The 27745-nt window shown below is 39.9% G+C and overlaps 1 protein-coding gene across 1 annotated transcript in view; it reads left to right on the forward strand.

Moving 5' to 3' along the window:
- LOC126272299 (trifunctional enzyme subunit alpha, mitochondrial) overlaps nt 1-27745 on the forward strand; it is a 153892-nt gene that overhangs the window by 53972 nt on the left and 72175 nt on the right. The window lies entirely within an intron of this gene.

Raw genomic sequence — 27745 nt, forward strand, 5'->3', positions numbered from 1 at the left:
ATATAGAGCCTAAATATTTGCCATTAAGTTTATCTGTTGTTAAAAAGATGGAAGTTATTATCAGGCATTTGACATAAAGTGCTTGATAAAAGGTTGCTCTAGACTTAACTGTGCATTAGTCATCTGTCTTTCAGTACTGTTCCTACCCATTTCTTAATGTTAACCAACTTTTGGTAAATTATCAACTACAAAAAATAGTTCCACCCAATCTCTCCTCACCTCCCCCTTCTGAAACCGATGTTGTAGACCATTCCTTCTCATCAATTAGTAAGCCATTCGATGTAGGTCAACATGTGAATCCATAAAATTTCTCTTATATGTGAAGAAGGTAAGGCATTAGTTTTTTTTTTCAATTGTGCACCTAATTAACATTTTCTTCCAATTTACATGAAATTAATATTGAAGGAGAAACTTGAGTCTTGCTAAATACTTGTTACATCAATCATGACTTGTTAAATATTTTAGTAGCCTTCAGTGTTTATATAGTTTTATTTCTATCAGCATGTATTGCCGCAGTCATTTTATTTCATTACATTTCTTCCTTTTTTCTACCCAGTATATTTTGGCTTTGTTCTCAGCATTCTAAAATGGGATTGGTACAGATTAGTCATATTGACAAAATTATTTAGCCTGACTAAGCTCAAATTTAGACAATACATAATAGCCCAAATTTAGTGTGTTAGTACTGTGTAATTTTTGGGTTAATTACAAGCAACGAAAAATAGTAGCTATTGAAACTGAAGATATTCTAAAACAAAGATTACCCTTAACACGGTCAAGTAGAGACAAGGTTATTCATAAACAAAGGAATTGTAAGGAAAATAATGAATGCATATCTGAAAAAGCATTAACATGTTGAAACTGAGTTTATGTTGTCTGTAGTTGCTTGCAACAATGAACTGACATCACAGTTTTACAAAGTGCTGGGGCATGCGAGACTTTCACTATTTCCAAATTTTATTTGTTGTGCAAGGTGTTAGATGCTGCGATGCAGGAATACACATTTGGAGTGTAACTAAATTGATATGAGTGCACTTCCATCAGCTGGTGGAATATACGAGCAGCAGCACCAGCTGGCATACACATAGCTTCTATTATGGCCACAACACCAGGGCGGTGAGCATGCCAGGCTGAGCAGCCTTTGCCCTTCCTACCCGAAGGCACCTAAGTCGACCACAGCTTGAATGACTAAAAGTCAGCAAAATCCCCAATCTGCAGATTTCCACTCCGTAACGCCTAACTTGTTTCATTTTAGAATTTCTTTTCTTTTCTTTTGTTTTCTCTCCATCTCAATCATCTTTTAGTGTTTGCCAAAGTAACATTAAATAAATTCTTTTGTCTTATGTTCACATAATTCTCATTTTCTTAGTTATTGAACTTGATGCTCAGTTGACTCTAATATACTTCGGTAACCCTAAATAAATCCTCATCTACGTTCCTGATGTCCTATGTGATGAGTCTTTCTTTATATCTATTTTTACTGTGCCTGTTATGAGAGTACGTCTTCTTGAAACTGTTAAATTATATAAGGCTGTTGCATTCTGTTTAATTTCCTTGTGTTTGATAAAATATAATCAATTCATTGTAGTTCCATTTAGTTCATGCGAAATACATTTTCCATTTGGTTTCTTGAGAACAATTGTTTTATTGTTTTCCACATATCCTTTTAACATGACCCCTGTCATTTCTTGTATCGTGTTTAATTTATCTTAAATTAGCATTTTTCAGTTTCTGCATCGAATTCACTCTTTACATTATGGCTATAATTTAAATGAAGTATTTTTATTGCATATGTATTGGCTGTTATGTTCCCCAACATAAAACATCCTTGAAATTTGTTTCTAATTGTTCTTCATTTCAAGAAATTAACCGCTCAGTCGTCTTTCCTATGAGCATTATTGCAGGCACTTACTTTTCTCATGTTCATAAAGTATGTAGGTATGGTTAAATCTGGTATCAATGAAGTTGTCTACAGTGTATCAAAGATTTTTATTGCTGTTAGCAATTTTCTCAACTTCTATATACCAACCCACTTCGTACTGCTTTGTAATTGTTCTTCTTTTGTATAACACTGCATTTGTCATGCCTTGGTGTAATAACTCATAAACAAATTGGCAAATCTGTGTTGTGCAACACTGGCCAGGACTGTTAATCTTACATATAACATTTAGGTCAAAACTGTTAATTTGTTTGTCTATTATTGATTCTTTTAGGCTTATGTTTACTACTCAGATCCTCACATGGGTTTTGCCATGCTTTCTCTTGGCAGTTTGTGGGGGGTGGGTATAATATGCAGCCAGTCACTTACAGATTTGATGTTAAGGTTTCTGTGGTTTCTCTTTTTGTCTGGTATGATATGTTAATGGCTTGAATTTGGAAATGTTTAGTGGTTTGTGCCTGTGTATTGTATACAGCTATTTTTTCCCCTCCCCTCCTTTGTTTTTGTGTTGGTTTCCTCAAATCTCACAGCTTTTGCTCTTGCTTTCTTTTTAATGTAGGTTTTTGTTTCAATTGTATCCAGTGTGTGTGGTTAAATATTTGTCACTGAAATAGTGAGATGTGTTTTATGTTTTATTCTGTTATGCACTTGCCAGTGATTTTGAGCACTTGATGCTGGATAGGTTCAAGACATACAGCTTGTGCACTAATTATTTACTGTTTCATTAACAAGCACTTACAGAGGTCGATTGTGAGCTTTGTAAGCATCCAATATGGAATTCCTCTTGAATCATATTGGCATATTGAAAACCAGAGAGATATCTATGTTTGGAAATTTTATATATCTTGGACATTGTGGTGTGGTTAGCTGTTTGGAACTTTTTTTAGCGTCTTGTAGTTTGTAATTTTGCAGCACTAACAAGATGTAGTATTAGTAGTAGTAGTAGTATTAGTAGTAGTAGTAGTAGTAGTAGTAGTAGTAGTTGTTGTTGTTGTTGTTGTTGTTGTTGTTGTCGTCTTCAGTCCTGAGACTGGTTTGATGCAGCTCTCCATTCTACTCTATCCTGTGCAAGCTTGTTCATCTCCCAGTACCTGCTGCAACCTACAACCTTCTGAATCTGCTTAGTCAATTCATCTCTTAGTCTCTCTCTGATTTTTCCCTCCACACTGCCCTCCAGTACTAAATTGGTGATTCATTAATGCCTCAGAACATGCCCTACCAACTGATCCCTTCTTCTAGTAAAGTTGTGCCACAAACTCCTCTTCTCCCCAGTTCTATTCACTACCTCCTCATTAGTTATGAGATCTACCCATCTAATCTTCAGCATTCTTCTGTAGCACCACATTTCAAAAGCTTCTATTCTCTCCTTGTCTAAACTATTTATCGTCCATGTTTCACTTTAATACATGGCTACACTCCATATAAATACTTTCAGAAACGATTTCCTGGCACTTAAATCAATATTCGATGTTAACAAATTTCTCTTCTTCAGAAACACTTTCCTTGCCATTGCCAGTCTACATTTTATATCCTCTCTACTTTGACCATCATCAGTTATTTTGCTCCCCAAATAGCAAAACTCCTTTACTACCTCAAGCGTCTCATTTCCTAATCTAATTCCCTCAGCATCACTCGACTTAATTCGACTACATTCCATTATCCTCGTTTCGCTTTTGTTATATCATCCTTTCAGGACACTGTCCATTCCTTTCAACTGCTCTTCCAAGTCCAGAATTACAATGTCATCAGTGTACCTCAGAGTTGTTATTTCTTCTCCATGGATTTTAATTCCAACTCCAAATTTTTCTTCGTTTCCGTTTCTGCTTGCTCAGTATACAGATTAACATCGGGGAGAGGCTACAACCCTGTCTCACTCCCTTCCCAACCACTGCTTCCCTTAGATGTCCCTCGACTCTTACAACTGCCATCTGGTTTCTGTACAAATTGTAAATAGCATTTTGCTCCCTTTATTTTACCCTTGCCACCTTCAGAATTTGAAAGAGTGTTCAAGTCAACATTGTCAAAGGCTTTCTTTAATTCTACAAATGCTAGAAACATAGGTTTGCCTTTCCTTAATCTATTCTCTAAGATAAGTCGTAGGGTCAGTATTGCCTCGCGTGTTCCAGTATTTCTACAGAATACAAACTGATCTTCCCCGATGTTGGCTCCTATCAGTTTTTCCATTCGTCTGTAAAGATTCCCATTAGTATTTTTCAGCCGTGACTTATTTAACTGATAGTTCGGTAATTTTCAGGTCTGTCAACACCTGCTTTCTTTTGGTTGAAATTATTATATTCTTCTTGAAGTCTGAGGGAATTTCGCCCGTCTCATACATCTTGCTCGCCAGATGGTAGAGTTCTGGACTGGCTCTCCCAAGGCTGTCAGTTCTACTGGAATGTTGTCTACTCCTGTGGCCTTGTTTCGACCCGGATCTTTCAGTGCTCTGTCAAACTCTTCCCGCAGTATCATATCTCCCATTTCATCTTCATCTGCATCCTCTTCCATTTCCATAATATTGTCCTCAAGTACAAGAAGAGTATACAGACCTTCTATATACTCCTTCCACCCTTCCACTTTCCTTTCTTTACTTAGAACTGGGTTTCTATCTGAGCTCTTGATATTCATGCAAGTGTTCCTCTTTTCTCCAAAGGGCTCTTTGATTTTCCTGTAGGCAGTATCTATCTTACCTCTAGTGAGAGAATCCTCAGAGGCCCAGGTTCGGCATGTTTCTGTGAAGGAGCTAAGTTGTTCAGGAATAAATTGTCCTAGTTAAATTCTCATGGGCTCCTTGCAGCCAACAGTTACTTGTTTATTTTTATCATGTAAAAAATTGGCTCTAGATTGTCACTTATGAAAATAGACACTGATGTATTAGCATTCTTTCCTGTGCTTGTTGAGTCACGTATTTGATAGTATTTAGTTTACCATGCAAAAGCTGCATTCCATCTAATTTGGAGTCAACACACAGCCATGCCTAACCACATCTTTCCTCTACCAGCACACACACCAAAGACTCTCCCAAAAACTCTTGCAAGACACACAGTAAACAAAGATAATCAAACAATGGAAAATCCAGGATGGAGTGTAACAACATTATGAAAAGGAATGTTGCTACTCACCATATAGCGGAGATACTGAGTTGCAGATAGGCACAACAAAACTCACTGAAGCCTTCACAGACTGTAATTATCTTCCCAATCTTCTAAAAAAAATGACCTCCCATCTTTCCAGTTCCCAAAACCTCCCAAAGTCCCACTGTCCACCTGCAGAGGAGCATTCTCCTTGAAACTCAGTACCACCCAGGACTGGAGCAACTGTTTACATTCTGCACCATAGTTTTCACCAACACTCTTCGTGCCCTGAAATGAGAAATGTCCCGCCCACAATAGTATTCTTCCGTTCACCAAACCTACATAGTATACTCGTCCATCCCTACACAACCCCTGCTTCCATCCCCTTACCTCATGGCACTCATACCCCTGTAATAGCCAAACATGAAATCCTTCATTTCAATGATTGCTTCACAGTGTGTGCCATATGGATCCTTCCCACCAACACCAGCTTTTCTGAATTGCTTAGGTGGGAACTTTTCCTTGCAATACTCCCTATGTTCCTTAACCCATTCAGCCTCTTCCCTGTCCCCATTCCAGCACTACACAGCCCTCTATTTCACCAGTGCACCCAGTCTTTTTACTTCTCTCCTTTTCCACTACCCCCCACCCCCCATCTCTCCCTGTCCTCCGTCTAACATGCAGTACTTCACTGTCCATCATTGATACCCTACTATCCCTTTCCCTCCCTGCTCCAGCCTTTTCCTTAGCCCCACCCAGTCGCCACTCACAACTTGCACTGGTACTGTTACTCGCTGTGCGATTTCAATTGTCTGAGACTGCAGTTTGTGCATGCGTGTGCGTGCGTGCGCGTGCGCCCCCCCCCCCCCCCCCCCCCCACACACACACACTGAAACGTCCCCTTTGAATAATTATATAAGACTGGTCTATGTGAAAGGTCCTCTTTGAACAATTATACACGACTGTGCTTAAACTGACACACAATATCTTTAGCGCAACCCAATCTGACTTCCAAAAATCCCTACGAAAGAATGGCCCTGACTAGCATTAACCTATACGTTTCACAAATCACTTACCTCACAAAAATCTTCGTTACTCAAGCTACTGCAATACAGCGAGCGCCACTACTGCCAGCTAAATAAAAGATTCAAACTACTGAAGGCACTAACTACTGATAGGCATAGTTAGCAAATGAAAGATTTTAATAGAGAACAAACAATGTATTTACCTCACTAGTCATAATATATATAGCAGTTAATGACACCAATTCTTACAAATTTCAAAACTCCGCCATCTCTCTCCGCACGTCCACCACTGCTGGCGGCTCACCTCCAACTGCGCAATGCTACGCGCTGTTAGCATCCAGCTGCCGCTGCTCAACACTACAATGGCAGACAACAATGCAAACTAAACACAGACTGCGCACGGCACAGCCAGTGATTTTCATACAGAGCGCTACGTGGCGGCGGCGTTACCAATAAAAAATCCTAAACAGCCTACTTACAACACACACACATCCATCCATACATATACAGACACAAGCAAACATTTTAAAGGCGAAGAGTTTGGGCAGAGATGTCAGTCGAGGTGGAAGTGCAGAGGCAAAGATGATGTTGAATGACAGGTGAGGTATGAGTGGCGGCAACTTGAAATTAGCGGAGATTGAGGCCTGGTGGATAACGAGAAGAGAGGATATATTGAAGGGCAAGTTCCCATCTCCGGAGTTTGGATAGGTTGGTGTTGGTGGGAAGTATCCAGATAACCTGGATGGTGTAACACTGTGCCAAGATGTGCTGGCCATGCACCAAGGCATGTTTAGCCACAAGATGATCCTCATTACCAACAAACACTGTCTGCCTGTTATAACATTTCAGCTCCTCAACACCAAATTAAAACATTCCACTTCAATTTGTTTGCACTTATAGCGATCCCAGCTTCCTCAACCAAATTAAAACGTTGCATTAGGAGGTGTCTGCTTCATGCAAAAGGTCTTGAGTTCATATTGACGACAACAAGTAATTCTTCATTACAGACGTTTATTTACAAACAGAACTGACAGACTTCACAGACTCAACAACTGATTCTCCGAGCTAACCGCACTGCATATCCGAACTGGCAACTGACTACTCCTAGGTGTACTAATATCCTTCCAAACAATGAGAGTCTTTCACAATGCTTTGTTCACAATACGATAGCAATTCACGACTTAAAACTAAATTAGACATTACAGAATTTTAGTACAGATTAAAGTAAGTAAAAGGATCAGTACATATAAATTCTTACAAGCATAATTTCCAAATAGATTTTATAACATTTTTCTACCAGCTTCTGGATAACCTTCACCAGATTTGTACCGATGTTTCCAGAAATATCTTGACATTTGATTCTGGATATTTCTTGAGTGATTTAGAACAACTATTTATATGTAAAATGATTTAAATCGTGTTTCAAAATGTAAATAAATGTTTTTAGCAATATTTCTTGATACAAATCGTCTTTCGAAATTAGGTTATGAAACAGTTTTCACAAGTTTTCATATTTTTGCGATCATAATATAGAATTTCTCCATAGAAAGTTCCAGAAGTGTGCATTAAACGTTCATTTACAGACTTTCTCTTTAGCTGGTTAGTTTTTTAAAAGTATCTTGTCCATATTATACGAAATAATTTAGTTCAAAACTGATAATTTATACAATTAATCAGAGCTACAGCAAACAGTGAGTCTTTCTTTTACAAAATGAAATATAATTACAAAATTGAATGAAAATAGGTTACTAACACTAATATATTTACATTAATTCTATTTTTGTTCTTTCTGTGCAAAATGTCCTAATATTGACACAGTACAATATTTAAACATCACCAAAGTTTCCCTTTACATTTTGCATATCTGTATCGACATCCCCTAAAAGTCTACAGTATCGAATACTTCAATATGTCCCAATATGTCCTGTAATGTTACACTGTGTCCATTCATGCGAATGGACAGTTGGTCCTGGTCATTCCCACATAGAAAGCGTCACAGTGTAGGCAGGTCATTTGGTAAATCACGTGGGTGCTTTCACACGTGGCTCTGCCTTTGATCTTGTACACCTTTCGGGTTACAGGACTGGAGTAGGTGGTGGTGGGAAGGTGCATAGGGCAGGTTTTACACCGGGGGCGGTTACAAGGGTAGGAGTCAGAGGGTAGGGAAGGTGGTTTGGGGATTTCATAGGGATGAACCAAGAGGTTACGAAGGTTGGGTGGACGGCGGAAAGACACTCTTGGTGGAGTGGGGAGGATTTCATGAAGGATGGATCTCATTTCGGGGCAGGATTTTAGGAAGTCGTATCGCTGCTGGAGAGCCACATTCAGAGTCTGATCCAGTCCCGGGAAATATCCTGTCACAAGTGGGGCACTTTTGGGGTTCTTCTGTGAGAGGTTCTGGGTTTGGGGGATGTGTGGATATTATAGCAGCGGTAATGTTGAAAGCGTTAAGTTTTTAGGTTATGGTTTGGAAGTAAATTAAGTATTATTGAGTATAATTAGGCAGGATAAAATGTATGGTAGATTACGGAAAAAGGGAAGATGGATACAAAGTGTGAAACTACTTGTACAAACAAAAAGAGAAAGTAAGATGATAGAAAACATTTTCAAATGCAACAGAGACAATAACAAATGTAATTGTTGGGTTCAAATGAATGATGTAAATAAAATAGAAAGAAACTTCCACATGGGAAGTTTATTTCTATTTTATTTTCAAGATACTTTTTATTCCTTCATCTACTTTTCCAAGTCCTTTGCTGTCTGACAGAATTATATCATCAGCAAACATTAAAGTTTCTATTTCTTTTCACTGGACTTGAATTCCTACTCCTAATTTTTCTGTGGTTTTCTTCACAGCTTGTTCAGTTTACAGATTGAATAACATCAGGGAAAGGCTACAACCCTGTCACTCTCCCTTCTCAACTACATCTTCCCTTCCATGCCCTTCGACTTTTATAACTGCCATCTGGTTTCTGTGCAAATTGTAATTAGCCTTTCGCTCTCTGTATTTTACTCCTCCCACATTTAGAATTTGAGAGAGAATATTCCAGTCAACATTGTCAAAAGCTTACTCTAAATCTACAAATGATATAGATGTAGGTTTGCCTTTCTTTAAACTATATTCTATGAGAAGTTGTAGGGTCAGTATTGCCTCATGCGTACCTACATTTCTCTGGAATCGAAACTGATCTTGCCTGAGGTCAGCTCCTACCATTTTTTTCCACTCTCCTGTAAAGAATTTGTTATACTATTTTGCGATCATGGCTAATTAAACTGGTAGCTCAGTAATTTTAACACCTGTCACCAACTGCTTTCTTAAGAATTGGAATTTCTTCCTTAAGTCTGAGTGTATTTCACCTGTGTCGTACATCTTACACATCAGATGGAGGGGTTTTGTCAGGGCTGGCTCTTCCAAGGCTATCAGTAGTTCTAACAGAATGTTCTCTCATCCCGGGCCATTGTTTCAGTGCACTGTCAAATTCTTCATGCAGTACCATCTCTCCCACCTCATCTTCATCTACATCATCTTCAATTTATATAATATTGCCCTCAAGTACATCTCCCTTGTATAGACCCCTCTATATATTACTTCCAACTTTCTGTTTTCCCTTCTTTGCTTAGGACTGGTTTCCCATCTGAGATCTTGATATTCATACAGGTGGTTCTCTTTTCTCTGAAGGTCATTCTAATTTTCCAGTAGGCAACATATATCTTTCCTCTAGTTGATGTACGCTTCTAAATTCTTTATTTGTCCTCTAGCCATTACTGCGTAGCCATTTTGCACTTCCTGTCAATCTCATTTTTTAGACTTTTGTATTCCGTTTTGCCTCTTTCATTTACTGCATTCTTTATTTTCTACTTTCATCAATTAAGGGGGGGTAGGACGACAAACGGGCTGACTTGGAGCAGGAGAGGCATCACAGTACATTTTAAATTCCACTGTCTATAATTTTACAAATAAATTCATAAAACTTTGTCAGCAACACCAGGAAGGATTCAGGATTCATTGCAGTGGAAGATCGAAAACATAAAAAAATAATTTTTTTTTACATGCGAAATTTCATCATTTTTTCACTTACCAATGACTGCATTTGTTGCTATAGGTACACTTTTCTTCATAAGTTAGAGAGATTATTCGATGAATTTTGGACAACATGCATACCATAATCACAGGTGTATGAAACTCTAGAATTTATTTAATTTATGAAAAAATGAATGAACTGTTATATTTTAAACTTCATGTTTATAAAAAACACAAATTTTATAGTTCATTACCTCAATTTTTACCACAGTTTTTAATAGATTTGGAAAATTGTAGAGTTTTATACACCTTTAAGTATGGTTTGTATGCTATGCAAAATTCATCAAAGAATCCCTCTTACTTATGAAGAAAAGTGTACCTATAGCGACAAATACTGCCATTAGTAAGTGAAAAAATGATGAAATTTCACATGTTAAAAAAAAAGAGAGGTTATGTTTTCGAACTTACGCTGCTATGAGTGTGAATTCTGAATCCTTCCTGGTCATGCTGACAAAGTTTTATGAATCTATTTGTAAAAGTATAGACAGTGGAAATTAAAAATGTCCTGTGGTGCCTCTCCTGCTCCAAGTCGGCCCGTTTGACGTCCTACCCCCCTTAAATTCAGTATCTTTTCTGTTACCCAAGGTTTTCTACCAGCTCTGGTCTTTTTACGTTCTCCGACCTCCACTATTTTTGCTATTTCGTTTCTCAAAGCCACCCATTCTTCTTCTACAGTATTGTTTTACCCTATTTTTGTCGATAATTCCCTAATGCTCCCTCTGAAACTCTTTACAAACTCTGGTTCTTTCAGTTTATCCAGTCCCAGCTCCTTAAATTTGAACCTCTTTGCAGTTTCTTCAGTTTTAATCTACAATTCATAAGCTATAAATTGAAGTCAGAGTCCACATCTGCCCCTGGAAATGCCTTACAATTTAAAACCTGGTTCTTAAATCTCTATCTGAAAGCTTCCAGTGTCTCCAGGCCTCTTCCACATGTACAACCTTCTTTCATGATTCTTAAAGCAAGTGTTAGCTGTGATTAAGTTATGCTCTTTGTAAAGTTCTACCAGGCAGCTTCCTCTTTCATTCCTTTCCCCAATCCATATTCACCTACTATCTTCCCTTCTGTTCCTTTTCCTGCTCTGAAATTCTAGCCCCTCATGACTGTTAAACATTCGTCTCCCATAATTATCTGAATAATTTCTTTTATCACATTATACATTTCTTCAATCTCCTCGTCTGTGGTGCTAGTTGTCATATAAACTTGTACTACTGTGGTGGGTGTGGGCTTCATGTCTATCTTAGCTACAATAATACATTCACTATGGTGTTCATAGTAGCTTATCGGTGTTCCTGTTTTTTCGTTCATTATTAGACCTGTTCCTGCATTACACCTATTTGATTTTGTATTTATGACCCTGTATTCATCTGACCAGAAGTCCTGTTCGTCCTGCCATTGAACTTCACTAATTCCCACTATATCATAACTTTAACCTTTCCATTTTCCTTTTCAAGTTTTGTAACCTACTGTATATGACATCTACGTCTACATCCATACTCCACAAGCCACCTGACGGTGTGTGCCGTAGGGTACCTGGAGTACCTCTATCGGTTCTCCCTTCTATTCCAGTCTTGTATTGTTTGTGGACATTCCACACTTCAATCCGTAGAATGCCAGTTTTATTTCTCCTGATTGCATCCTCCTGAGTAGTCCCCACCCGGAGATCCGAATGGGGGCTACGGAATATTTTACCCAAGAGGATGCCATTATCATAACCGTACAGTAGAGTTGCAGCTCCTTGGGGAAAAATTACAGCTGTAGTTTCCCATTGCTTTCAGCTGTTTTCAGTAACAGCTTGGCAAGGCTGTTTTGTTTGATTTTACAAGGCTGGATCAGTCAGTCATCCAGACTGTTTGCCCCTGCAATACATGAAAGCCTGGTGTCCATCTCCATTTAAAAAAAAAATAAAAACAAATTTTATATTAATAATTCAAATAAATAATCTTGGCTATAATTTTGTAATGTATTTTTTGGTATCTAAATAATGTTTCATGCTCAAATGTCTGTCAGCTAACAACAAAAGAAGCAGATGCAGTTTCATAGGATAATTAAAGTTTTCATAAGCAGCATGAAAATGAAAGAAATGAATTTTCAAAACATAACGGAAAGAATATAAAAGATAAATGAATCCTCAAATATTAACCAGCAAACAATATAATACTCTCAAACGTTCCCACAGTGAACATAAGATATGCAATTTTCAGATAAATCTTCAAAACATGAACGGTATTGAACAGTTAATTAAAAAGAGATATTTGATGTCAGATCAGGTGACACAGCGGTACAGATTTGTTTAAAGTTGTATCAGTTCTGTCACACAAATTGTGTTGTTGCCATGTTGATATTCATTTTGTAGTGTTGCATTGAGCTTTTGTTATTGTAATGGTCTCTCTTCAGTGTTGTGCATGTTACTAGTCCTCAGTTCAAGTTTTCTTGCTGTTAGTATACAATGAAACAAAGAATATGGATTTGATGACGGCACGGACATGGCTATCTGTTACAGTAAAGTGAGGGGGAATGGAAGAGCATCTCTTCATACAGGGTGACATACGGGAGACGGACGGTTTTGAACTGCGTAGTAATGCGTAGTGGTGGGAGGTGGTTGTGGTGGGGATAGTTCTGATTCACACAAGATGCTATTCATTTACTCAGTCATTATGGAGCAGTGGGACTTGCAACGTCGAGTGTTTGTCTGACATTTTCGTGAGAAGTCGTGAGTCTACTATTGCTACGCAGCGATTGTTTCGTGTGTGGTTTAATGTCGGTCGACTTGGAGCTGTTCCGAGCCATAACACAATCCTCAGGTGGGTGGAAAACTTCAGATCAACTGGAAACATACTGGATAAGAAGCGTCCTGACCCGAGACACAGAGTAAAGACACCAGGAAGTGTTGAAAGGCTAAGGCAAACGACAGTCAGAAGCCCAGGACGGTCAGCTAGATGTCATGCTAGTGAGTTATGAATCAATCGTGAATCGGTTAGAGGAATTTTGCATAAAGAATTAAAATTCCTTCCCTACAAAATGCTCATTGTCCAACAACTTAAGGAAACTGATTTTGCTGTACGAGAAGACTTCACTTACTGAATGCGAGTGATTTTGGGATCGAATGAAAATGAAATTTTATTGATGAGCGATGAAGCTCATTTTCATTTAAACGGGACCGTGAATAAGCAAAACCTATGTTACTGGGCTCCAGAGCATCCACACCTTATCCACCAGTGTCCTCTACACTAAGAAAAAGTAACAGTCTGATGTGTTCTTGGCTCTGTTGGCCTTTCTTTTTTTTTAAAAAAAGAACGGGGCCACAGCTACTGTTAAGTTAATTCGGTTTGTTGCATTTGTATGCTTCAAACGTTCTTGAAACCAGACCTAAGAAGACGACGAATCCATTTAAAGCGCGATGGGACAACATCACACACCGCAAAAACACTTCAATGACAATTCTTACATGCATGTTTCCTGGCCGGATTATCTAATGATTTGGCAATGTTCCTTGGCCTCCCATATCCCCCACCTTGTCAGTATGTGACCTTTTTTCTGTGGTTGTACCTTAAGAACTGTGTCTATAACCACAAACCATGAAATTTGGACGAGTTGAAGAATGCAATCATTCAAGAAATTGCTGCCATCCCTGCAGAGGTTTTAGTTCATGTGAAGGAAGATTTTGAGAAGAGACTTGAGTCCTTGACAACATTATTTTTTACAAATAGCTTTAACTAAAATAGCAAATAATGAGCTTTGGTTTTGTGTAAATAAACATGCATTAATTTTAAAGTTGGCTGAGTATTATTTCATTAAAAACAGTCTGTCTCCCGTGTGTCACTCTGTATCTACAGAAAAAATGTTTGCTAACAGAAGGCACATTGCAATTGATATTTGCGTGCAAGAAACAATGAGTTTGAGTCCTCAGCATTTTGATAGTGGTATGTGTGATGTGAGAACACCAGATTTTGAGAGTTAATTGATCTGTAGATTTAGTAGTAATACTTCAAGCAGCATGCATGCTATGGGAACAGGTCAAACATCTGCATGTGTGGTTGTTGTTGGTTTTTAAAGAAGTTCAATCTTGTATTTTGTAACTGCAAGTGTAAATTCAGGCATTTGCAGCTTACTAGTTACATATTTGTTTGGAAGAGGCTGGGATTGTTTGTTTCCGCCTAGTGAGCCAGTCAGTCTGTCCCTGCAGAGCAGCATGTTACATATTTAGCTTTTACTCTGTTTTCATAGTAGTATATTTCTCAAGTTCCATGTGTGGTTTTCTGTTTGAGATATAATCTCATGTTACACAGGTCATAAGATCTCAGCCTCCATTGGCGACACATCAAGAGGTTAGAAAGTTGCATATACAGGTGTTTGTGAGTGTTCTTGTCAGTTTTTAATTTATTAATACTAGGATGTATAAGATGTGTGCATGCTGTGTGCGGGCACAGGGAGAGCTGACTGCAGTTGACAAACAGCTGAATCTGCTTTTTGTTGTGGTCAGTCATCTTCAGGCTTCTGCCTCAGGTTGTAACAGTGGTGGAGCATCTGGCGTGTCACATTGGGCACCTCATGATCCACCCATGGGTTCTGCTGCTGAGGCACCTGCTGGTGTGCCCAATTTGGTAGATGCACCCTCACAGCATGAGTGGTAGGTGGTAACACTTTCACGTTACTCAAGGTGGGTGTGCGAATGTGAGGTCTGACCTTGCCTACTCACTCTGTGATGGGACAGGTGCGCACACTTTCAGTGTGGTCTGAGCAGGCACATGGCGACAGTGGCTTGCTAATTATTGTGAGCGCCACCATTAGCCGCTTTATGGAGCCCCTTAGGGGAACAGCATTCATGGCCAGAAAGAGAGCCAATGTGGACTCAGTATCTGTCAGAGGGCCTCATCAGAGACAAGGAGCAGGCCTTGCGTGTAGCTGTTGAGCATGCAAGGTGCAGTAGATTTGTGGTTCAAGTCGGCACCGAGATGCCTATCATTTGGGTTTCTGGGCCACCACAGTTCATATAGGCTTCTAGCGGAAGTTGTGAATGCTGCTGACCTTGTACATGGGCTGCAAGCAGAGCTCGCTGTTTGCAGCATTGTTCCAAGAGTTGATAGAGGTCCTTCAGTTGCTAATTGACTGGAGAGTCTTAAGCAAAGAGTTCGTTGACTTTGTGACAGTCATGGTTGCAGATCTTAGACCTGTGTTATTGGATGGGTAATGGTAGGACTCCTCTTGATAGGGCAGTGTGCTACACAGAGGAAGCCGCTACTCGAGTATTGTGGAATGCACATGTTGGTTTTTTATGCCAGGCAGCAGACTGAATTACTCTAATGAATACTTGCCAGATACCACACAGCTAACGAAACCAGACTGTGTGCAGAATAATGACACTTCGACTGTCTAAATTTTATCAGTAAATTGTTGAAGTATTTGTAACAAGGTTCCCAAATTTATTGTCCTCAAGCAAATTTCTGATGCTTGAATTATTCTCAGTATCGATAGCTGGCTGAAAACAGAAATAGGAAGCTCTCGGATATTAAGAGCCATGGAATGTATGTCAAAAAGACAGATTAGATGCCATAGGAACAGTAATGTTCATTTCAGCTAACAAAAATATTTGCTCTATTGATGTCAAATTTGAGTGTGACAGTAAAGTTATCTGGTCATGTATAACAGGTCAAGGTGAAATCAAGTTAATTGTTGGATGTTTTACGAGCTGTGATAGTTTGAGTTATTTAGAGCGAGTCTACAGTCAGTAGTGCAGAAATATATGGATCATGCAATATTAGTTGGAGACACTTTGACCTACCGAGTATAGACTGGGACATCTATGGATTCAGTGCAGAGGGGGACAGATAGTCTTGTGCAGTACTTTCGAGCACATTTCCCAAAAACTGTCATGAGCAGCTAGTACAACAGCTCACACACAATGGAAATATTTTAGACCTTGTAGCTATAAACAGGTCTGACTTTATCGAAGATGTCATTATAGAGAAAGTGACTACGGGTATCGAAGTTAGTAAATGAATCAAGAAGGTTACAAGAGTATTTCTGCTAGAAAGAACAATGAGCAGTTGTTAGTGTCGACCTTAGACAGTGAATTGACATAATTTAGTTCCAGTATGATGGACGTTGAGGAATTGTGGGCAAAGTTTAAATGGGTTGTAAATTGTACTCTGGACAAGTATGTGCCGTGTAGATGGATTAAGGAATCACAGATAGGTGGGCCGCAGGTGCTGAGTTGTAACTACTAATGTTGGTGTCTGGCCTGTTGGTGTGATCTGTTGGCAAAACATTAGTAGAAGTGATGCATTCTTATGAGTATATACTGTAATACTAACATTTTAAGTTTAAGGCCAATATCTGGCATGTTTTAATTTAATTTTATATTGTGACATTTCAGAAGGAGGCTACATTATTATAGCCGAAACCTAGGTAAAGTTTCTTCGCTTATGCAACCGGAGGCTAAAATTTAATATAATTACAATATGTTATCATTGTTGACAAGTGTTCATCAGAATCGAGGATTTTATCAGGAGTGCCCAAAGTAGTGTGATAGGACTGCTGTTATTTTCTATATACATAAATGATCTGGCAGAGAGGGTGAGCAGCAATATGCGGCTGTTCATTGATGATGCTTTGGAGTACGCGAGGGTGGTGTCATTGAGTGGCTGTAGGAGGATACAAGATGACTTAGACAAAATTTCTAGTTTCTTTGATGAATGGCAGCTAGCACTAAACATAGTAAAAAATGTAATTTAATGCAGATGAATAGGAGAAACAAACCTGTATTGTTCGAATGCAGCATTAGCAGTGTGCTGCCTGACAGTCACATTGTTTAAATTTTTGAGCATAAAGTTGCAAAGCAATGTGAAATGAAATGAACTTATAAGGATTGTAGAGAAAGCAAATGGTCAGCTTCAGTTTGCTGGGAGAATTTTAGGGACGTGTGGTTTATCTGTGAAGGAGACAATGTACAGGACACTATTGCGACCCATTCTTGACTACTGCTCTAGTATTTGGGATCCTCACCAGGTCAGATTGAAGGAAGATTTTGAAACAATTCAGAGGCAAGCTGCTAGCTTTGCTATCAGTAGGTTTGAAGTAACATGCAGGTATTACGGAGATGCTTCAGGAACACAAATGGGAATCCCTAGAGAAGGAGACTTTCTTTTAAAGAAAACTATTGAAAATTTTAGAGAACCAGCGTTTGGAGCTGCCTGCAGAAATATTCTTCTGGTGCCAAAATGCATTTCATCTGAGACCACAGAGATAAGAGATGTTAGGGCTCATACCAAGGCATATAGTCATTTTCCCATGCTCTGTTTGTGAGTATAATAGGGAAGGAAATGACTACTGGTGGTACAGGGTTCACACCACCATGCACTATATAGTGGCTTGCAGAGTGTGTATGCAGATGCAAACGCAGACGCAGATCTGTTTGGAGAGTATTGTAAGAGTACAACCTACACATATACTATCGTCAGAAGGTGCAAGTTTTAAGACTAGCTGATTACCCACATCATATACAGTTCGTGCAGGTTTGTACACCATAAGTAACTGATGTTGCAATCTGCACAGCTTTTATTTACATAGTAGCCTTTTTTACACATGACTGATATTTTTGCAGCAGCAGTAGTCACACCTGGGACTGTGAGAACCTGCATGCAATTTGTGGGTCTTACCAACAAAGGTTCTCCATGAACAGGTAGGCAGGATTGTAGGTAATAGTCGTCTAGAACCTGTACATTCCACCTAGATCAACTTGAACAGCTCACTTAAAGCTCCTGCAAACCACACTTACAGGATTGTTGGAAAATCAGCAACTTCATCTGTGAAGAAACCCTGGTTCCTTCATAATGAAGCCCCAGTACACTTCAGCATTGATGCACGAGCACAACTAACTGTTGATTTTCCTGAACATTGAGTAGGAGAAGTAGGACCTGATGTGTGCCCAGTGTGTTTGCCTGAAGTGATGCCCCCTTGATTACTGTCTTTCAAGACATGTTATAAGAATTGTTTATGTTACTCGAATTACCACTAGAGATAATCTGATAGCCCAAATCACTGATGCATTTCACCAAATTCAACAGAATCCTGATGTTATGTGACCCCAGAGTTGGAAGGGCACTAATACAAAAGTGTGCAGCATGTATTGTGGCACAGGGTGGTTTGTTCGAGCCATTAAAGCAAATGAATAATTGGTGTGCAGTTGCAGTTATAATAATGACACAGTTAAGACTACAGGATGAACCACCTAAAACTATCACTGCAAATATTGGGGGGCTGGAAAGTGCTATTCATGTGTGTCTTTTACAGAGTTGATTGGTTGTCAACGCTTTGTATTGTTAGCCAATAAATAGATTGTAATAATACTTGGAAAGAAAGTATATTTTTTGTGCAAACATAAAAGTTTTTAAAAGGAACAACATCTATTGACATTAACAAACTAAAAGTAGGGTAAATTAGAATGTCAGTGGTGTTGCAGGATTCTAGTGCTAGTCGTTTGAGATATCGTATTTTGAGAAGTTCCCAAGTTTATACTTGTACAATACCTGTACTAGCACACACTAAACAACACAAGTGCATACACTAGTTCTGTGGATTCTGGTCAGTAATGAGACAATTTATCATCACAAGTCGTGTTCAAATTGACCACTAGCAGCAGCAATACACTATTTCATTCTGGTACGGAATGACTGCAGCACACGTGCTAGCATTTCAGTGGAGATACCCAACAAGCTGCAGTAATACATCATGGGTTGTAGTTGGTATGTCCTTATAGACAATGGCTTTCAGTCTGCCCCTCAGAAAAAAGTCTGCAGGTGTCAAATCCTGGGAATGGGTCGGCCAAGGTGCGAGTCCTTAGTGTCCAATCAAACAATCTGGAAACAGCTTATGACAACATGCTGTAGTACTTTATGGACTACAGATGGGACGGCCATCACATTGGTACCATTGGTTCCTCCTAGTCTGCAGAGGAAGTTTTCTATCATCCATTGAAGATGTCTGTTAGGAAAGTGCAGTACTTGTTTGTGTTCTGTGTCCTGTCTATGAAAAATGGGCCTATGAGTTTCTGGTTCACTATCCTACACCACACATTTGTTTTATGGACACTGGCATTCCACCTGGCGAGGATTGTCGACAGACCAGTAGTGCATGTTTCAACAGTTTTCATGGCCATGTTTGGTAAATATGGCTTCGTCACTACACACAGTACATGATACTTCTGGAATATCCTGTCCTATGACCTGTGTACAAAAGTTAACATGATTTTCATAATCGTTTCCATGCAGCTCTTCATGGAGAGAGATGTGATAGGGGTGGAACCTATGTTAATAGAGAATGCGTTGGACACGTGCCCGAATCGTGTCACTTCCTTGTGATTGTGCACGAGCTAATGTGCAGATCAGCTATAATAGCAGCATTAATTTCCCCTTCTTCTGTCATCACTTCTTTCCTTCCGTGTTATGCTGTTTAGGTGTTACACTTCCACTTTGACATAACTGGTTGAATAGGGTGATAAATACTTGCCAAGATGGTTGATGTCTATTAGGATATCTTGACTCATATGCTGTACAAGAAAGAACTGCATACTTCCTACTACTCTCTCCATATGCCATGAGCATATTGGCTTTTCGTGCATGAGTATATCTCATTGTCCACTCACAACCTACTACTATCACTGTCATGCACTGACCAGCGAGTCACAGTGCACACAAGGAACACACAAGCATAACGCAAGCAAACATAATGATATCGCATGTACACAGGTTGAATGGCACAAATAAGTGTTGGTGTGGAAACTTTTCACAATATGATTTCTCAAAAATGATTCACACTAGAATCCTGCAGTGAACACCACTGACATTCTAATTTATTCTACTTCTAGCTTGTTAATGTCAACAAGTATTGTTCCATTATAAAAACTGTATGTTTGCACAAAAATACTTTCTAAGTAATATTACAGTCTGTTCGTTGTGTAGCAGTACAAGCCCTGACTACCAATCCATTCTGTGAAAACTGCACATCAATAGCACTTCCCATTTCTGGAACTTACAGTTCAAGTTTTTGGTGATTCACCCTATATATATTGTGCAGTAAATAAGATCCTCTTTGTGTGACCTGTCGTTCCTCAAAAGTTTGTCGTTGAGGTCCTGAAATGACCTGTATATGTCTCAAAATAAATAAATCAAGGCTACTGAAGAGTTATTATGAAATGAAGTTAATGATGTTTGATGTACAGCTTAACGTACTGAGTAAAGTTTGCTAATCATCAGTCTCTAAAACACCCATCATACCAGAACATCACATGATACTAAGTTGAAACACCAGTGAGAGCACCTGTGTACCCATAGCTGTAGCAAGTGAATTGCTCATCCCATCTGATGCTCAAAATGTACATTAATGTAGTGGCCAGCAAAAGGTCTAGGAAACCACCAACTGTAACTGTTGCAGTGAAAGCTAACTTCTCTCATGTACCAACGAGGCACCAGTTACCGAATGTGTATGTGTGTGAATAAATTGCAACTCAACCATTAAAGTTAGACAAAAGTAAATGACATAAATCCTACAATGTCACTCAAAAATTCGTATAGTATGCCTAGAGAGCGTAGTCTCCAGTTGTGACTAATTTGTACACACAAGAAGTTGTGGAACCAGAAGTAGAAATGGAAGGAAACCTATAAAGCATGGCTGAAGGGGAAGGAAGAAGTGTGAAGGAAAAGGACTGGTGAGGTCTAGGAAAAAGGATAGATTTTGGGAAAGTCAGTCAGAACCTTGGGTCATGGGAGACTTACCATATGATATGAGAAGGAAAGAATGCCGGTTGGGGACTGCATTGGACAAGATTTGAAAACCTGAGATCTTAAAGGTGGAAGACAGGGTAATATGCAAGACAGAGATTACTACTAAAACATCGTGCATGAATTAGAGTGAGTAAGCTAAGTGCATAGTATGTAGTGGAAGTGGTGGTGGTGGGGGGGAGGGGTGAAAAATAGGCGGGGAAGTCAATGAAGGATGTAGAAAACTAAAATAGAGTGAGGCAGAGGGTGTAGATATACCCTCTACCTTCGCCCATTCATCCTAATTGATAATTTGGTGGTAGTCATGCCGATGTAGAAGGCTGAAGAGTGTTTACATAATAGCTGGTATGACGTGTGTTGTTTTGCAGGTGGCTCTCCCTTTGATAGTATGTTTTACCAATTATAGGGCTATTACAGGTGGTGGTAGAAGGAGATCCATCCTGTCTGAAATTTTGTCCACCACACCTAGAATAGCTTTCCGTTGCCCTCCCAATCTCTACAATATTCTTGTCAGACCCTATGGTCCTTCTGCACCCACCTCCCTACCCTATGGCTCCTACCCTTGTGACCATCCCCTCAGCAAGACTTGCCTAATGCACCCTCCTACCACCACCTATAACTGGCAAAACATATACTATAAAAGGGAGAGCCACCTGTAGAACGGCACATCATATACCAGTTATTATGTAAACACTCTTCATTCTTCTACATTGGCATGACTACCACCAAATTATCAATTAGGATGAATGGACATAGGCAGATATACTGGCAACTTGCAATATCCCCCCCCCCCGACCCCAGTTTCTCAGGGGGCGGCTTGTGACCAGTGCACTGCACTGCAGCACATGTAAGAGTTTCCTTATTGATTGAAGGCTACTGCATGTTTATGCTTTGATTGTTACTAGTGATTTTCATTTATTTTATTTTATTGTGAATTTGTGATTTGGTCAGTTCTGTTGTGAGCAACGTTCCTTAAAAATCTGAGTCGGCCTTTTTATTCTTAATGTGCTAAACGTTGCTGTAACTTAGCTGCTTCTGCTATAATTGATGGTGACCTCAAAGTGCTTTATAGGTTTTCCTTCATAGGTTTTTTAACTATGTAGATATGCTTTTAAAATTTTGTAGGTGCACCTGAAGGTGGGATATATGTTTTTAAACCACATAGTGCTTTCCTTTTTAGAACTAAATATTTGTTACACCAGTAGTAGATTTTGTTGTTGCCAAAACCTCAGAGATCTTTAGTGTCATATACATGTGAGAAACTGCTCACTTTGATACAAGTGTTACCAATGTTAAAACATATTTCAAACTTCTCACTCTGTTACACAGTACTTCACACTTGCGCATTAGGCAGTTGCAGTGGGTCAGAGGGAGAGACAAAGAACAGTGCTCATGAAAGTTTAAAAGCTGTACTTGCAGAAGGTCACCACTTTGTACAATCAGAATTGTGGCCCAGATTTTCTTGTGGAATCAATTGCTGATGCCGGTATCATGCAAGTGTGCTTTTTCTCCCTTAAAATAAGAGGTCAGGTTGGTGGTGATTTGTTGTTAGATGTGGCACGTTTTCTTTCCAAATGCTAACTTTACTTATGAGAATTAAACACAGATGTTACATGTGTGCTAATGAGCCTGATTTGCTAATGAGCAGTTTAACATGAGATGTCACACCTTAAATAGCTCACCTGACATTCTAGCTGCAGACTTTTTACAGGCTAGTTAAATATAGATGTTACTTTTGCTATATGTAAGCCTTGCCTTTAACAGTGATGTTAACATGATGACTGGAAAACAGTCTGGCAGTTTTGGCAGTGGGGTTAGTCTTATAGAGACTGACATAAAGATGTTTGCTGATTTCATAATTTACATGTTGCACTGTGTGCAAATATGATAATGTGATTTGTAAAATACGCTGAAGGTTAATACATTATGAAAATTGGTAGAACCTTCTTATGCGTCCCTGTGGCGATTATCCTACTTACGAATGTGGTTGCAATATTGAAAATTATTGTACACTTGTTATTTTATACAAAATCTTAATTAGTAGCTTAATTACTAAGGGAGTATCATTGCATTCATAAAAATTAGGGTAACAAAAGTATTGTCATAGTTCAGAATCTAACAAGCACAGAGGAAAAATCTACACAGAAAATATGATGGTACGCAACTTTCAGTGTTAATTATCTTGTCCTCAGGGGCTCAACATTTGTTTTCTGCATACTGGCTTGGTGACCTTGGGGTTCCTGAACTGCAACAGGGATAGGAAAGTGTATGGATCACTAAAGGCCAGAATGTTAAGAAAAGGGTTGATTGCTGGGCTTCAGAAGTTGGTATCTTTTAATCCTGACTTTGTCTACTGAAGTTGCCTGGGTATATTGCAGCAGACTTTAGTCACCTTAAAGTTAGACATTATGTCCCAAGTCCAATGCACTGCTTCATATGCCAGCACTCAGCTACTACAGCACTATGGGTTTTAATGGTGGGGCTACCTGTGGTAGGTGTGCTGCCACAGTCCACAAACATCATTTTCAATGCTTTGCACTGCTCTGTGTTAACTGCTCCCAGGCCCATCCAGTTTGGGGCAGGCACTCTCCTGTCTTCGCTGAAGAAATGATGATGCAGAAAATAAGCCACTCAACATATCTCATACTCTGATGCAAAGAAGGAATTAGGGCCACACACCACCAAGTTTTGTGAAATATTTTGCCTTGGCATTGAAGCAGCGTGTCACAAAGATCAGTATTAGCACTCAGACTATGACAGTTGAGCACGGAAAATCTACCTGCACCTGTAAATGCAGCTGCCAGTCTGTGCCACTGGTCCTGCGCAGACCAGCCTTCCTATTGCTGATGAAGCACTGGAAGTTTTCAAACGTAATGTCAGCCTAGATAGCAAACCTTCACGGCAGACATTGTAAGAGATTGAGCAGGGTGTTTCTGTTACATTGACCTTGCCACTAACCCCGAAATCCAAGCTGGGGATAAAGACCAAGCCCTCACACACGCTGATACATTCAGAAGTGGTTGATGACTTGAGTGCAAGTGACCACTTCCCATTATGGATTCATCTGACAGATGTAGTGGCGCCCTAAGACATCAGCTATGATGGATGCTGCATAGGGCACACTGGACACTTTACAGCCAACTCGTTGTGTTTGAATGCAAAGACAACATCCAGGAATGTGTGGGTCATATTACCCAAATGATACATCATGCTGCTGAAGTATCCATTCCGTGGTCTTCAGGCCAGCTGGAAAGGCATAACTGTCCCTTGGTGGAGCAACAAATGTGAATTGTAGTCACGTCCAGGCAGGCATCTCTGGCACGGTTCAAGTGACAGCCTACAGGAGAGAACCTTGCAGCCGTTCAGGTAGTGAGTGCAAAATGTCACTGAATTATTAAAGAGAGCTAGAAGAGAGCATGGCAACAGTACCAGACCACCTAAATCATAAAACTAGAAGTGCAGTTGTATGGGAAGCCACCAGGAGGATTCTTGATAGTGTGTGCTGTAATGAGGACTGGAAGTCTCCAGACCACTCTGAGACACTGCCCAAACCATGACAGCTCATTTTGCCATAGTTACCACTACTGCCAGTCATGATCCAGCTTTCTGGTGCCGTAGAGTGGGTGTAGATAGTGGCAATTGGGACTTCCTGTCCACCACTGATAAAGAGCACAATTGCCTCTTTTTCCATGTGGGAGCTGGATTCTGCACTGTTTGCAGCATGTGACTCATCTCCTGGTCATGATAGGATCAATTATAGTGTGCTGTGGCATTTCACAGGGTGAAGCAAAAAAATCCTACTCACCCTCTGTAAATGTCATTTGGGCATCAGGTCACTGTCCTGACTCGTGGCGAGAGGCATTTTAATTTCTTTTTTAAGACCCAGAGAAGTTCACACATGCCAGAGTGGTTATCATAGTGTTACCCTCACTAGCTGCATGGGGAAGACCTTGGAGTAGATGGGTAGCTGCTGCCTTGTTTGGGTCCTAGAATTCAGGCAGCTCTTAAGTTTTCCCAGTGTGCATTCAGGTCTCACTCCATCTTTGATAACCTGGCCTTCTTGGAGATAGCTATACAACAAGCTTTTCTGCACTGGCATTACTTCCTTGGTATATTTTTTACACCAAAAAGGCCTATGATACTATTTAGAGGCATCATATCCTTGGGCGGCTTCACAAAAGGTGTTTTTATAGATGTCTTCCCACATATAGCCGGTCCTTCCTGTTGTCATGCTAGTTGACAACATGCTGTCTAATTGCTTTGAGCAGGAGAATCGTGTTTCTCAAGGAAGTGTTTGAAGTGTGTCTGTCTTTGCCATAGCTATTAATAATATTGTCAGTAAATGTCTTGGCCAGTGTTCTTTGTGGATGCTTCTCCAGCTTTCATTCCTCTTTAAGCCTTGCAATGACAACATGTCAGTTACAACTATTTGGTGATTGGATGAATGGGCAAAGAAGAGGGGTTCTCAGTTTTCAACTGAGAAGTCAGTGTGTATTCATTTTAACAGTTCTTGCTCTGTTTTAAACTTCACTTAGATCACGATGAGGGACACTTTGTTCTTAATTTTAAAGACATGGTGAGATTTATGGGCCTCAGATCTGCCTAGAAATTAACATAGTTTCCACACCTGAAGGAGCTGAAATGACCTACAATTTACAGAATGAGATTTTCACTCTGCAGCGGAGTGTGCACTGCTATGAAACTTCCTAGCAGATTAAAACTGTGTGCCCGACCGAGACTCGAACTCGGGACCTTTGCCTTTCACGGGCAAGTGCTCTACCATCTGAGCTAACGAAGCACGACTCACGCCCGGTACTCACAGCTTTACTTCTGCCAGTACCTCATCTCTTACCTTCCAAACTTTACAGAAGCTCTCCTGCGAACCATGCAGAACTAGCACTCCTGAAAGAAAGGATACTGCGGAGACATGGCTTAGCCACAGCCTGGGGGATGTTTCCAGAATGAGATTTTCACTCTGCAGCGGAGTGTGCGCTGATATGAAACTTCCTGGCAGATTAAAACTGGCAAAGGTCCCGAGTTCGAGTCTCGGTCGGGCACGCAGTTTTAATCTGCCAGGTAGTTTCATATCAGCGCACACTCTGCTGCAAAGTGAAAATCTCATTCTAGAAACATCCCCCAGGCTGTGGCTAAGCCATGTCTCCGCAGTATCTTTTCTTTCAGGAGTGCTAGTTCTGCATGGTTCGCAGGAGAGCTTCTGTAAAGTTTGGATGGTAGGAGACGAGGTACTGGCAGAAGTAAAGCTGTGAGTACCGGGCGTGAGTCGTGCTTCGGTATCTCAGATGGTAGAGCATTTGCCCGCGAAAGGCAAAGGTCCCGAGTTCGAGTCTCGGTTGGGCACACAGTTTTAATCTGCCAGGAAGTTTCACCCACAATTTAATTCATGGGGGGGCAGACAGGGCTTGCGTGCTCCAATCTTACAGAGCCTTCATGCAACCTCAGCTTGATTATGAGTGCACAGTGTATCTGTCTGCAAGACCATCTTATTTAAAGATGTTGGAGGGGATATACAACCATGTGAAGGGATCCGGCTGGCACGTGGGGCGTACCTAACAGGCCACATACTGAGCCCCTCTGCTAAGGCTGCTGAGCCACCACTTCACATCAGGCGATGACAGCTCATTTTGCACTAAGCATATAAAACTCTGTTCATGCTATATATTCCAGCATAAGCACTGCCTCCTATGGAAGGACTTTTTCGTAAATGCCAATGAGCGACAAGGCTCTTTGGGATGTGTGCTAAGGATTGCCTATTAGAGCCCAATTAAAATTAGTTCACTTCCAATTCCTTGTATGGTTTGCTCTCTTTATGTATTTGGTTCCCAAATTGTGGATCTGGCCCTTTTTCATATTTCGTCACACACACACACACACACACACACACACACACACACACACTCACTCTCTCTCTCTCTCTCTCTCTCTCTCTCTCTCTCTCTCTCTCTCTCTCTCTCTGAAATGATGCTAATGAAATGCACACGTTTCATACACAGCACTAACCAAACCTACTGGATTCTTATGCACAAAACTACATTCAGCGTTACACATACAGTTATTGTAATCAGAGATGTGCTTACAATAGATGAAGCAGAATTTTGTGAAGGTTGCCATTAACCATTGTGTCTGGGTCACTGGAGACCTAAATACAAAATTTCACAGTGTAATGTCATAGCGTAGCTGATAGCATATACACCAGATGTATGGAAGGTCATAGGTTTGAAGCTCGTCAAATGGAACAAAACTTTGTATTTTTCTAAATCTAATCAGAGGAGTTTATTACTTTTATTCAATTAATTTGCTGGAATGTATTTGTTTATATTTCTAATACCTTGCTGCATCATTTTCATCACTGTATTGTTTTTTAATTTACTCTTTTTCTTCATATCATTCTTTTTTTCATTTTGAATCTGCTTGTCACCTATAATCTGCAAGCAAGGGCCCACCAGGACTGCTCGTAGCTTGGTAATGCGGTAGCTCTTGCAGTCACTGTGGGGATAGTTTCAGGTAACCAATGAGAGCCAGCAATTACACTTTGCTTTTATCGGTGAAACTGAAAATTTTCTGTCTTGAGTTTTTTTGAAGAGATTAGCCATGAACAAAGTGATGAGGCTTTTAGTTTTGTCACAGATTGTTGATCACTACTTCTTGGATACTTTGCAAATCATGAGGTTGTGGTTAATTTAGGATATGAGTTTAAATTCAGGGCTACAAAATGCGGTCTGCCACAGTTCAGTCATTGGTCATTAGAAATCAGCTGTTGGCAGAGGACCTCCCATTCCCGTCATGCCTAACAGTGACTGGTTCCAACATTGTTCTGCATTACACATTAGAAG

This window comes from Schistocerca gregaria, chromosome 5 (genome assembly GCF_023897955.1).
Source record: "Schistocerca gregaria isolate iqSchGreg1 chromosome 5, iqSchGreg1.2, whole genome shotgun sequence".
Lineage (NCBI taxonomy): Eukaryota > Metazoa > Arthropoda > Insecta > Orthoptera > Acrididae > Schistocerca > Schistocerca gregaria.